Source organism: Eptatretus burgeri, chromosome 7 (assembly GCF_056783735.1).
Source record: "Eptatretus burgeri isolate ZD-2024b chromosome 7, Ebu_testis_v1, whole genome shotgun sequence".
Taxonomy (NCBI): Eukaryota; Metazoa; Chordata; class Myxini; order Myxiniformes; family Myxinidae; genus Eptatretus; species Eptatretus burgeri.
The window spans coordinates 79742374-79754873 of record NC_140967.1 but is presented as its reverse complement, the minus strand read 5'-3'; positions in this window follow the sequence as shown (position 1 = coordinate 79754873).

The window sequence follows — 12500 nt, the reverse complement described above, 5'->3', positions numbered from 1 at the left end:
CCTCAAATTTTCATCATATTGACCTGAAATTTGAAGAGGATTTATATTTCAGGTCACTGAATTCAACCCCCAATTATTTTTGAGGTCAACATCGACCAAATTTCTAAGATTGTCAATTTTCATCCAATTGACATCAAATTTGAAGAGTTGTTGCATATTTGGTCATTGAATTCAACCACCAATTATTTTTGAGGTCAAATTTGTTTAATGGATTTTGCAAGTATCATGCTCTGCACGACGTCTTTTCTTGTTTGTTTGGGTGCACGATATCTCAAAAAGTTGTGGACAGATTCACATGAAATTTGGTGGGCAGGTTGGGTGTATGACATGAACAAATTGATTCGATTTTGGTTGAAGATCCGGATCCGGCTATGATAATTTTAAAAGTCATTCTTCACCATTGAGAGATAGGGCCAACAACGATATATAGCCTGATATCTCAAAAAGTTGTGCACGGATTCAGAGGCAATTTGGTGGACACATTGGGTGTGTGACAAGGAAGAATTATTATCTTGCCAAAACGAAGTTTTTGCAAGATATGTAAGTCAGCTTGTATGTTTTTTTTTTTGTTTTTTTTTTGTTTTTTGTTTGTCTATAATCACGTATAAAAAATTCTGCAGAGCACAGTTATCATTGGAAATTTTTGTAACTTCGCATATCAGAGGCCTATAGAGGTCCCTTTCAGCACATAAAATTTTGAAGGTCAAGGTCAAAGTTCAAGTTCACTTTGTCGCAAATCAGGGGAGTCGACGAAACCATTATTTTTTGAGTAATTTTGATCGGATCGTCTTCAAACTTCATGGGAATATAGTTCATGGTCTGGCGCTCAGCTGATTAATTTTTGGTGGCGATTGGCCTTGACCTTCATATGTTTTTTTTTTTTTTTTTTTTTTTTTTTTTTGTCTGTAATCACGTATAAATCACTCTGCAGAGCACAGTTATCATTGGAAATTTTTGTAACTTCGCATATCAGAGGCCTGTCGAGGTCCCTTTCAGCGCATAAAATTTTGAAGGTCAAAGGTCAAGGTCACTTTGTCGCAAATCAGGGGAGTCGACGAAACCCTTATTTTTTGAGAAATTTTAATCTAATCGTCTCCAAACTTTATGGGAATGTAGTATATGGTCTGGCGCTCAGCTAATTAGTTTTTGGTGGCGATTAGCCTTGACCTTCATGGTTAGCGCCTGAGGTCAAACATATTTGACCCCAAGGTCAAATTTTCAAGTTTTAGGAACCATACCGTGTAGGACCTCAAATTGAACACCTCGATGAGTGCTTTCTAGATATGTCAAGCTTGAGACATTATGACGTCATTTGGTGACGTTATGAGGCAAAAGCATATTTTTCATGGTTACTCTGTAGAACGATTCTCATCGGAATCTCTCGTAGGCAGATATTCCTCAAGGAGTCGCTCCTGGTGGATAGCAGCTCTGTTCACCTCAGTGTGACCTTAACGAAGTCACACGTGGTCACCTTTTGGCAAGATACGGGTCACCCTGCGGGTGACATTGGTTTGCTTTTATTTTGGTGAATCTCCAGATCTGATAAATTTTTTTAGTGGTTCTTCACCATTGAGAGATTGGGATAGACTAATACACATCATGATATCTCAAAAAGTTGTGGACGGATTTGGACGAAACTTGGACACGTTGTGTGTCTGACGAGGACGAATTTATTTGATTTTGGTGAAGATCCGAATCCGGATCTGGATTAAGAATTATTTAAATTTTAAAGTGATTCTTCACCATTGAGAGATATCGTCCAGCAGCCATGTCTCATATGAGGCCAAATAAGGAAATTCGTTCAACACCCCCTAAAGAAAAGGTTTGACTTGACAGGGTGGTAGAATAGACCCTATAGAACACCTCCAGGTAGTATGTGGTTTCAAATTGTGGTATCATTAAAATTCTACAGGCCATTATACATACTAAGGGTACTTACCAAGAGGGTCACTGTGGGCTCGCAAAATTTAGAGGGAGGGGTAACGTAAACGTGAATACCTTTGTCTCGACTCAACCAATTTTCAATATTGAGGTATCGTTGGCTTCCTATTATAATTCTCTATCAGAGTATGTGCAGTTATTTGAAAATGGCCTTTGCCATGGCATCACCAAAGCTAAAATATCACACTAATTCAAACTTTCTGACATTTTTAATTGTGTTCTCATATGAAGGTGAACGGTGTTTCTCAATTACTACTGGTATGTATACATTTTGGAAATCAAACGCTGAAGAAAGTATTGTTCTGCAGAAATTCATACACATACAGAGGCACACATAAAGAAAACTGCAACTGTTATTTTTAGCGTTCGTCTTTTACTCGTGCATCAGAGCATTTTACTGAAGCACATACATCAGAGCCGAGCATAATAGTTGTCTTTGGCAACACGGAAGCTACTCATTCATCATAGTGGATGATAATAGTTATCAGGGTCGACACTGGGAGCTGTGCATGACAACACAGAAGTACATTAGTGAGAGTGAATCATAATAGTTGTGCGTGGTTGCACGGAGGCACATTCGTCAGAGCAGTTTGTAATATTTGTGTCTGGCAACAAGGAATCACATTTGCCATGGAAGCATGAAGATGTCATCTGTTGTACCTTTTAGTCAGCGTCTTCTTCACCACTGGATCCGAAGATTGTTCTTGGATTTTCACAAGTTTCTTCGGCCATACGTCTACATGCTTCTGTGCATGGCATGTGGTTGGTTCTGCATGTGCAGTCGGCTCGGCGACATAGAGACTTCTTGCAGTGACAGACGGTCAGCTCCGGAAGACCCCATGGTGCTGGATCTTTGGTCGTGAGCACAGGCTGCAGGGCACCATCCTGAATTTTCCAGCCATGTCCAGCTGCTAGTGGAAGGCTCTGTGTCGGCTCCAATGCTCTCTTCCATACATAGGCCTGGTAATTTCCTCGCTTCATATGTTGCTGTAAGCTGTTGAATGTCGGGGGGAGATTTTCATTTATTTGTCCCTTTTGACAGAACTGCCAGTATCTCACATTGTTCACTTTCCTCCCAGCCCCCTTGGTTGTTGAGTACATTGCACATATGAAGGCTTCGCATGCTTCTGAAGTGCTGTTGCTGAGCTCGGGTTCTTCTCCAAGCGATCCCAAACTGGTCTGATGCTCTTTACTGTCAAGTAAGACATTGAAACCCTTTTTCTTGCCGAGTCCTGAGAGTGCACTGGTTGAATCGCACCAAGTGAGTGCATGGAAGCCGAGTAAAGCATTACACAGCTCAGGTCCTAGTTTGTGTGCCAAGCTGTGGATAGGAATATACCTCGCTTTATCCTTGATTCCAGTCCGAAACCACAGCTCCTGTCACTGGAGTTTTCTGTAGTGAGTGGTGCAGAGGACAGCCACATCTGTGTCAGGTGATTGAATCACAATCCTGTTGTGATAATGAGAGGCATGTTTTGCATGTAGCAATATTCGTGTGTCTGCCTCTTCATGATCTGTCTGGAGGGGAACCGGTTCTTCGCAGTGCCCTCTGATGACTGGCACAGACTTCTGGGGGTTCTTGAAACCACCACCGATGACTCGGTGTTGACCATCAAGCAGAGTGTCTACCCCCATGTGGCACCATGTGTCTGCCAAGAAGGCACACAAGTTGACTTTGTTTTCTACATTTCCAATGTATTTGATCCACTGCTTTGGAATAGGAGTGGCTGGCCCTTGGATTGTCACCTCTAAGGCTGCAGATGTTCCTCGTTTCTCTCGCTCCCCAGCTTTGATTGAGAGGCTGGAGTACCGGTCGAAGACGACATCAACCAGCTGACAACCATTCTGACGTAGAGGGGCAGTAACCAGGCTGCAATACTTCAATGCCATTTCACCGAAGTTTTGCAGCACCAGTGGACTTTGTCATCTGTACCAGCGCCATTGCATCGACGATGTGGGCCGTAGACATCTGGCTGGTTGTGACTTGTGGCAGTTTTGGATGGACATCTACCTTCTTCTCTAACTCAGCAATGAGTACACTCTTGTTGGTCTTCCTCAAGCTGCCATCATAATGGGCCAGGGATAATGGCACTGTTGATAACTCGTAGTTGAGGAGTTCTCTCAGATTGATGTCCCTTGACTTTCCTGTGATGAGACGGTGGCCAAAGAGTTCACGGTCAGCACTAAGAGTGATGACTTTCTCATCAGTTAGCTTCACTGTTTTCTTCTTGCTTAGTGTGGCAAATGTTTTGATCTTCAGGTTTGGCAGGGAATCCTAAAATGTCACTTCATTGGTATTCAGTCTCTGTTCAACAAATGTTGTCATTTGAGCTGTGCCGATCTGGTAGGAGTTAACCATGCGTGTAGCAGCATCTGGGGGCGTCCTGATACCTGTGGCAATGCTAATCAGTGACGAAATTCCATCATCAACGTTGTCCAGGGAGAAGGGATCGGTCATAAGCTCTGACGTGATGACGGTCAGCAGCTTCTGAACATCACTTTCATCTCTCTCCACCCTCTTTGGTGCTGCTTCTCTGTGGGTACCAACACGATCTGAGTCCTGTATGGCACACATCTCCTTCATTGCGGTTGTGATGGCTGCTTGTTCATGACATGTCAGGAACCATCGTTCTGGAGCTCCTGCTCTCTGACTGATCCCTATGATGCCACCGTTTGTCTTGCTGTCACGGTTGATGGACTGCTCTAGGGCCGTGTCAGTCCACACTTGAGCAAAAGGTTGAGGCGATCGACTGATGGCATGATTGCCAGACATGAACTCTTCATTGACGGCAGGATGGGTCTCAAGCAGCTGGTTCATGTCAGCCAGATAAACAAGAAGCCACCTGGCGTAGTTGGGTCGATCCATTGCGAAGAAGTGAGGGGTCATTGCAGCAGTAGCAGAGAGATGCAGAATCCAGTTTCCAGTCCTCTCTGCCTTGATGAACTGGAGGAGCAGCTGTACCATGGATACATAATCACTCCAGTAGGCGAACAGCTGCGACTTTCCCCGTGCCTCAGTTTGGAACCTTGTGAACTCTGATTCTGTATTTTCAAATAACTGTACATACTCTGATAGAAAATTATAATATGAAGCCAATGATAACTCGATATTGAAAATTGGTTGAGTCAAGACAAAGATATTCACGTTTACGTTACCCCTCCCCCTAAATTTTGCGAGCCCACAGTGACCCTCTTGGTAAGTACCCTTGGTGTGTATAATGGCCTGTAGAATTTTAATGATACCACAATTTGAAACCACATACTACCTGGAGGTGTTCTATAGGGTCTATTCTACTACCCTGTCAAGTCAAACCTTTTCTGTAGGGGGTGTTGAATGATTTCATTTTTTCAGGTCCTTGCTCCTGGACTCATACAGTAGGTCCAAAACGATATATAGCATGATATTTCAAAAATTTATTGAGCCAGATATGTTCTCCTGGATCAGGCGGGATTGCGGGGTGGAGGTATGCGCTCCACAGAGTACCCTTCTAGTTTCAGGAATGTGCTGTTGTGTTTATGTCATTGCAAGAATATCTGTAATTTTAGATCTGGTCCGTTCACTGTGTACATGTGTGGTGCAGCTTTTACTTATATATCTGACTTTTCAACACACCTTGTCATCACACCACTCCTACCCAAGTGCCAAACACAGGGCGCACACCGGTGATGCAGCGCAGGGTGGTGCCAGCTCAAAGTACACCACCAAACAGCCCTCCAAACACTGCACCTGCCCTCATGACCCTTGGCTCACCAGCACAGGGTCCACAAGAACAGCAACACCAACTGCCGCAGCAACAACAACAGCAGCAGCAGAGGCAACAGCAGCGGCAGCAGAAGATGCGCCTCCTGCAGATGGAGAAAGACAGGCTGAGAATGCGACAGGAACAGCTGCTTCGACAGGTAAGGATGTGAGCTTTGGCTTTCAAAGCATTAACATAGTGATAACCTGGCATTGATACAGCAGCCTGCATCAAACTGCAAAATGTAGCAACTGCTTTGTAAGACGTCACTAGTCTCTGCACTCGGTGTGTTTCATGCGAGTGAGCAGTAGTTGTTGGAAAAAAAAAAGTTTTCTCAGGCGGTTCTTGGTTTGATGTAGTGGTCACAAGAAGATGGAGTACATTGAGATGAAGGCTGTAAAATATCAAAGCTTTGTCTTATAGGAGCGTGCATTGCGGACCCAGTTACCTACGGAGATGGATAGTGGAGGAGTAAGTGGGAGCAGTGGTGGTGGTGGGGGAGGAGGTCCACAAAGTTCTGTTTCTCCACCCAGCGGTGTCTCGGATCTCAGACCGATCACCACCAGCTCGGATCCTTTTTTGAGCAGGTAAGAGATCTTAAATACCCATTTTAAGGGGGGGTGGGGGGGAACCTTTGTTGGGGGTGGGGGGGGTAGGTGGGAGGTACGGAGGGAATGAGACCAGTGGGGATGAGATTCCCATGCCGTTTGACTTGATCCATCCAGTAATCCTACACACTTTTGTAGCCAATGCATGAGCTACATAAAGTTAATAAAATGATAATCATTTTTAACTTTTATAAAGTTATTTTCATCATTCTATTCTTTCCCACCCACTGCCTCCAGTGGAACATTCCACTCCAGGGATGAAAGTACAGACAGTGGTCTTGGATTGAGCAATTACAGTCTTCCACGCACGCCAGAGGACTTCCTCGGGAATGTCGAAGAAATGGAGACGAGTAAGTGCCCTCATGAATGAATAATAGATGGTGCGTGTGTGTGTGTGTGTGTGTGTGTGTGTGTGTGTGTGTGTGTGTGTGTGTGTGTGTGTGTGTGTGTGTGTGTGTGTGTGTGTGTGTGTGTGTGTGTGTGTGTGTGTGTGTGTGTGTGTGTGTGTGTGTGTGTGTGTGTGTGTGTGTGTGTGTGTGTAAAAATCAACTTAGTTCATTTCTGTCATATAGGGGTTATCAGTCAACATTTCCGAAAGCATTTTTTCTTTTGGTGTACATATAATTTACAGCTGAGTGGATGAAATTACAGACAAAATGCACCTGGTGAAACTACACTTGAAAAAGAGAGTAAACTTTTCTCAATTTATAACAGAATACAACAAAAGAGAAAGAGAATAAAAGCATCAAGATGTGGGGCCAAATAATCACGTCACACGATGATCGGATCATTGCATGACGGAGCATATTACAAAATATAATCCGATATATATTTTTCACTGCATGTCTCAGTACGTAGTGTTGACACAGAGATTGGTACCCTGCAGTAGTGTACACACTGCATGTTTTGGTTTCCACCTACACCACAGCAGCCCGGCTGATTAACAATTATGTTTGTAAAGTCTAAACTGTGATTAATAATCACTTCTTTTGTCCATCGTTTTATGCTTCAGCATCATTATTAACGGTGCACGAGAAACAACAAAAGGCTGCAAGATTACCGTTACAGCTCAGCTCAAAAACCGCAATTGGTTGAAATTAAATCCCGTGATAACTAAATCGGAACACAAGAGGTTGCACACTATTGGTCAAAACCTGCGATATTTTAGGGTTTACTGTATATGTGAAAGTTTTGCACTGGTGTTGATAATTGCCGGTGATTTTATGTGTTCGTTTCATTCATTTCTTGGCAAAAAAAAACAATTTTTTTGAAGGTATGTTGATCGCCTCCATTTGTTTGTTACTTACAAAATCTAAAGAATTCGTAAGTATATTGATGACTTCCGTCCTCTGTTTGTGTTTGTTTGTGTGTTTGTGTGTTTGTTTGTTTGTAGGCACGATAACTCGAGAACGGAAGAAGCTACCAATGTCAAATTACACCATGTGATTCAGGAGGGTGATGGCTAGTGCTGATTAGATTTTGGTCAAAATCGGTCAAAGGTCAAGGTCACAGTGAGGTCAAACATCCAAAAAAAATGATAACTCGAGAACGGAAGAAGCTCCCAATGTCAAATTACACCACGTGATTCAGGAGGGTGATGGCTCATGCTGATTCGATTTTGGTCAAAATCGGTCAAAGGTCAAGGTCACAGTGAGGTCAAACATTCGATTTTTTGATGGTTTGGTACAGAATCATCGTAGAAACTTCTGGTTTGCGTTGCTACTTTCTCAAGAGACAGCTTTTATTCTACAAGGTCAGAGGTCAAGTTGACAATTTCGTAAGTACCAGTCAATGACTGCTTGTTACTAATGAAATCTAAAGATTTCGTAAGTTTACTGATCACTTCCGTTTCTGTTTGTTTTTGTGTTTGTTTGTTTGTAGGCACGATAACTCGAGAACGGAAGAAGCTACCAATGTCAAATTACACCACGTGATTCAGGAGGGTGATGGCTGGTGCTGATTAGATTTTGGTCAAAATCGGTCAAAGGTCAAGGTCACAGTGAGCTGAAACATTCGATTTCTGATGGTTTGGTACAGAATCATCGTAGAGACTTCTGGTTTGCGTCGCTACCTTCTCTCGAGACAGCTTTTATTAGACAAGGTCAGAGGTCACGTTGACGATTTCGTAAGTACCAGTCTATGACTGGTTGTTTGGGTGTTTGTAGGCACGAGAACGGAAGAAGCTACCAATGTCAAATTACACCACGTGATTCAGGAGGGTGATGGCTCGTGCTGATTAGATTTTGGTCAAAATCGGTCAAAGGTCAAGGTCACAGTGAGGTCAAACATTCGATTTGTGATGGTTTGGTACAGAATCATCGTAGAAATTTCTGGTTTGCGTCGCTACCTTCTCGAGAGACAGCTTTTATTAGACAAGGTCAGAGGTCAAGTTGACGATTTTGTAAGTACCAGTCTATGACTGCCTGTTTGTTTGTTCGCTTGCCTCCAGCCCAAACCGCTCAGGTGGTGATCGTTCTGAAATTTTCGGAGGTTATGGTCACCAACCTCTGCGACGGTCCCGCATTGACGTTTCGTAAAATTTGGTTGAGCAAAAAGGTCATCATAGGTCAAAAGGTCAATTTGTGCCAAATTTTGTATAATCCTCAATTTTCATCTGATTGGCTTGAAATTTGAACAGGATTTGCATATCAGGTCAATTAATTCAACCACATATTACTTTTGAGGTTTACATTGGTCAAAAGGTCAACATAGGCCATAAGATCAACACAAAAATAGGCCAAATTTTAAAATTGTTTCTAAAATTGTCACTTTTCATCTGATTGACTTGAAATTTGAAGACCATTTGCATATTGACTTCCTGAATTCATGCACCAATTATTCTTGAGGTCAATGTGGGTCAAAAGGTCAACATAGACCAAATTTCCAAATTGGCTTGAAATTTGAACAGGGTTTTAATTTCAGGTCACTGACTAAAGCCACCAATTATTATTAGGTTAACATATGCCAAAAGGTCAACATAGGCCAAATGTCACTTCTGGTTCTGGTTTTTGGGGTGACGGTCGGTTCTCTCAGGGGTCTCTGCCGACTTTCTCAAATATTTTTCTGGTCGTTGTTTGCTGCGTTTTGACTTTATTTTGTTACCTCCATGTTTACTGTGTGTTCCTAGTTTGGTTTTATTTCAAAATTTGTGCTATTTGGTGAGTTTTCGTCGAACTTGTCATTTCGGGTTTCCCTGAGGCCCACGCGTATTCCCATATATGTGCACGATCGTGTTTATTTGTGTTTTCTCCCTTTTACCTATCATCATCAGTTCTTGTTTTCTCCACTTTTCCCACCACCATCCTTCTATCCCACCCAACTATACCCTCTGTTTCTTGTCTTAAAATACAAAAAATAAAAATAACTCCTTACCTTATTCCCTATATAACCACGTGACTTCCTTAACCGACTCTTCTTCCTCCTTGTTCTGCCGACCTATCATCTTCCTTCTATTTTAGCCAACCCACATTCACCATATACCTTCACGATTTTTTATTCGACCTTTACTTCACCTAATCTTACCTAATCTTTAAAAATCAATTGAAGAAAAAAGTTTTCCTGAAAACTCTTCACTTCCAACCTTACACCTCCAGTAACAACGTGTTTCTCGACCCCTTCTTCTTCCTGTTGCTTTCGTCGACCTGCCAGCTTCCTTCTGCCTTTGCCGATTCAAATTCACCATACACCTTCACGATTTTCTTCAACCATTACTTTTCCTAATCTTACGCAATATTTATCCAAAATATAAATAAAAACAAAAACATCGGTCTCTTAAAATGTTTCAACTTCCTCTTTCACACGTGTGGTTCTCAATAATGTATCATAATTCACGACTTTTTCTTCTTGAAAAGGCTGTTTTCAATTCAACCTTTCCTTCATCCCTTGTCCAAAAAGTCCCACTGTGACAACGTTTCTTTTCTCCATTCTCTTAATTCTGCTTTATCGAATCCCCCACGTAATGCCTTTAATAGCATCTCTAACTTAAAAAAAAAAGGAATCCCAGTTTGCAATGCATGTTTGTGTTCCATCAATCGTCCTTTTTTTCCAGCTTCAGTGTCAATTCACCCCACCTACTTAAATCTACCTCCTCCTTACTCATCTGTTATCCCCTCTCCTTACCCCTCCCGTCTTGACCCTCATCCGACCTCTGCTCTTAGCACCTCTTCACTGTCTTCTGTTTCAGTATCAGCTCCTCCTCTGTTGTCCCAAAGTGTGTGGTGTTCTAACATCTGTGGGCTCCGTTCTAACCGAACAGATATCTCACTCTCTCAATCGGTACACTTCTCAACATCTCAAACGTGCTCCTTCTTTCCACTCATCACACCTTCCTCTTTTCCCAACCCCTCAAATCTTGTACTTCCCCCTGCCCGCTCCCTTCTTCACCATACCATGACTTAGTGTCATCCTTCCCCTCTCCCCAGCTCTCCCATCGCCCTCCTGCACCTTGGCGGTGCCTGCTCTTATCATCTCTCCCCTCTCTCTCAATACTTCCTCTCACCTCTCTCACACAAAGCAACCTTCACACATTTCCCCCTCCAAGCTTCCCTCTCACCTTTCTCAAAAACTCTCCTCTCACCCTTCTCCCTCCAATCTCCCCCTCACTCCCCCTTCTCGAAGTTGCCCCCTCACATGCACAATGCTGTCTCCTTCCCCTGCCCTCTCTCTTCCATCTCATCACTCTACCTCCTCCAATCATCAACTGCCCTCTGCCCCCTCTTATTACTCCCCAATATACCTCATCCCGTCACCAATGTGCCTTTTATCTTCCTCATCCAGCCCTCTCCCCGAGCTCCTCTGCAACCCCCCCACACTCTTTCAACCACTCTCCTTACTTCCACCCCTCCTTCCTCGTGCTCCCTTCCCCCTCCCCTCCACTGCACCTCAAGCCTTCTCTCCTCCTTCTTCCTTAACAGTGCGGACCTCAAACATCCAGGGCCTTCACTCATACCTGACAGATCTTTCCATACAGGTTGCCACTGACAAACCAGACATAATCTGCGTAATAGAAACAATCTTCCTTCAAGACGCCTCTGACTCCCAAGTGTCTCTCCCTGGTTACTCCCTCCTCCGGTATGACAGACCTGAGCCTCGTCCTGGTGAAGGAGTTGCTCTCTTCATCAAAGTCTCTATTCCTCACTCTCCATTCACTGCCCTCACTCCTCCACACCCCCAGGAATACCTCTGGCTCTGGCTTCCCCTCCACTCCCACTTCATGTTGATATGTGTGTTGTACCATCCACTAAACGGTGATGACTCCATTTACATCTCGCTCTCTAAAAACACTGACCAACTTCCATCCTCTCATCCCAACACTCTCTTCCTCATATGTGGCGACTTCAATTGTCATCATGCCAGTTGGGTGGGTATGGGTACCTCTCTCACCTGTCATGGCACTTCAGCAAGACTTCTGTGACACATTGGTACTGGAACAATCTGTCACCTTCCTGACCTGGATCTCAAACAATGGTACTCCATCTTCTGGATCTGATTTTGACCAATTTCCCCAATAAATATCTGCTGTTCTTCCTCCGCTCCAATCGGTTCATCTGACCACATACTTGTCAAAGTGGACATCTCTCTGGCTGTTATTAGAGAACCACCTCAGCGCCGTCGAGTCTGGTATTTCACTCAAACCGACTGGCAGGGTCTTCAAGCAGCCCTCAAACTTAGACTGGTCTCCCATCTCTACCTCCTCTGACATCAACTCATTCTGGGAATTCTTTCAAAGAAACTTGCTCTCTCTCATTCACAGATTTATCCCCTCTCTTCTTCAGTTGTCTTACACTTCCTCCCGCCCATGGTACATGAAGCTTGTGGTGAGGCAGTTGTCCTGAAATAACTTACCTTCGCCTCGTGGAAGGCAATTCCAACTGAAGGCAATCTCAGTTCCTTCAACAAAGTTTGGAACAATTATGTGTCTACCCTCAGAAGAGCCAGAAAACAACATCTTTCTAATCTCAAGTCTGAACTCTCAAACCTGTCTCCCTCTTCCAAATCCTGGTGGCATCGAGTTAAGGCCATTTCTGGTGTATGTTCCCCCTCCATCATCCCCAATCTTACCTCAAATGGCCACACAGCTTACACTGCATGTGAAAAGGCTGAATGCCTAAACTCCGCGTTTGCTTCTAAATCTTGTGTCCCAAACCCATCGCTTTCTGTACCCACTTTACCCAGTTACACCCAACTCTTCCTGGACTCTGTGTCCTTTTTC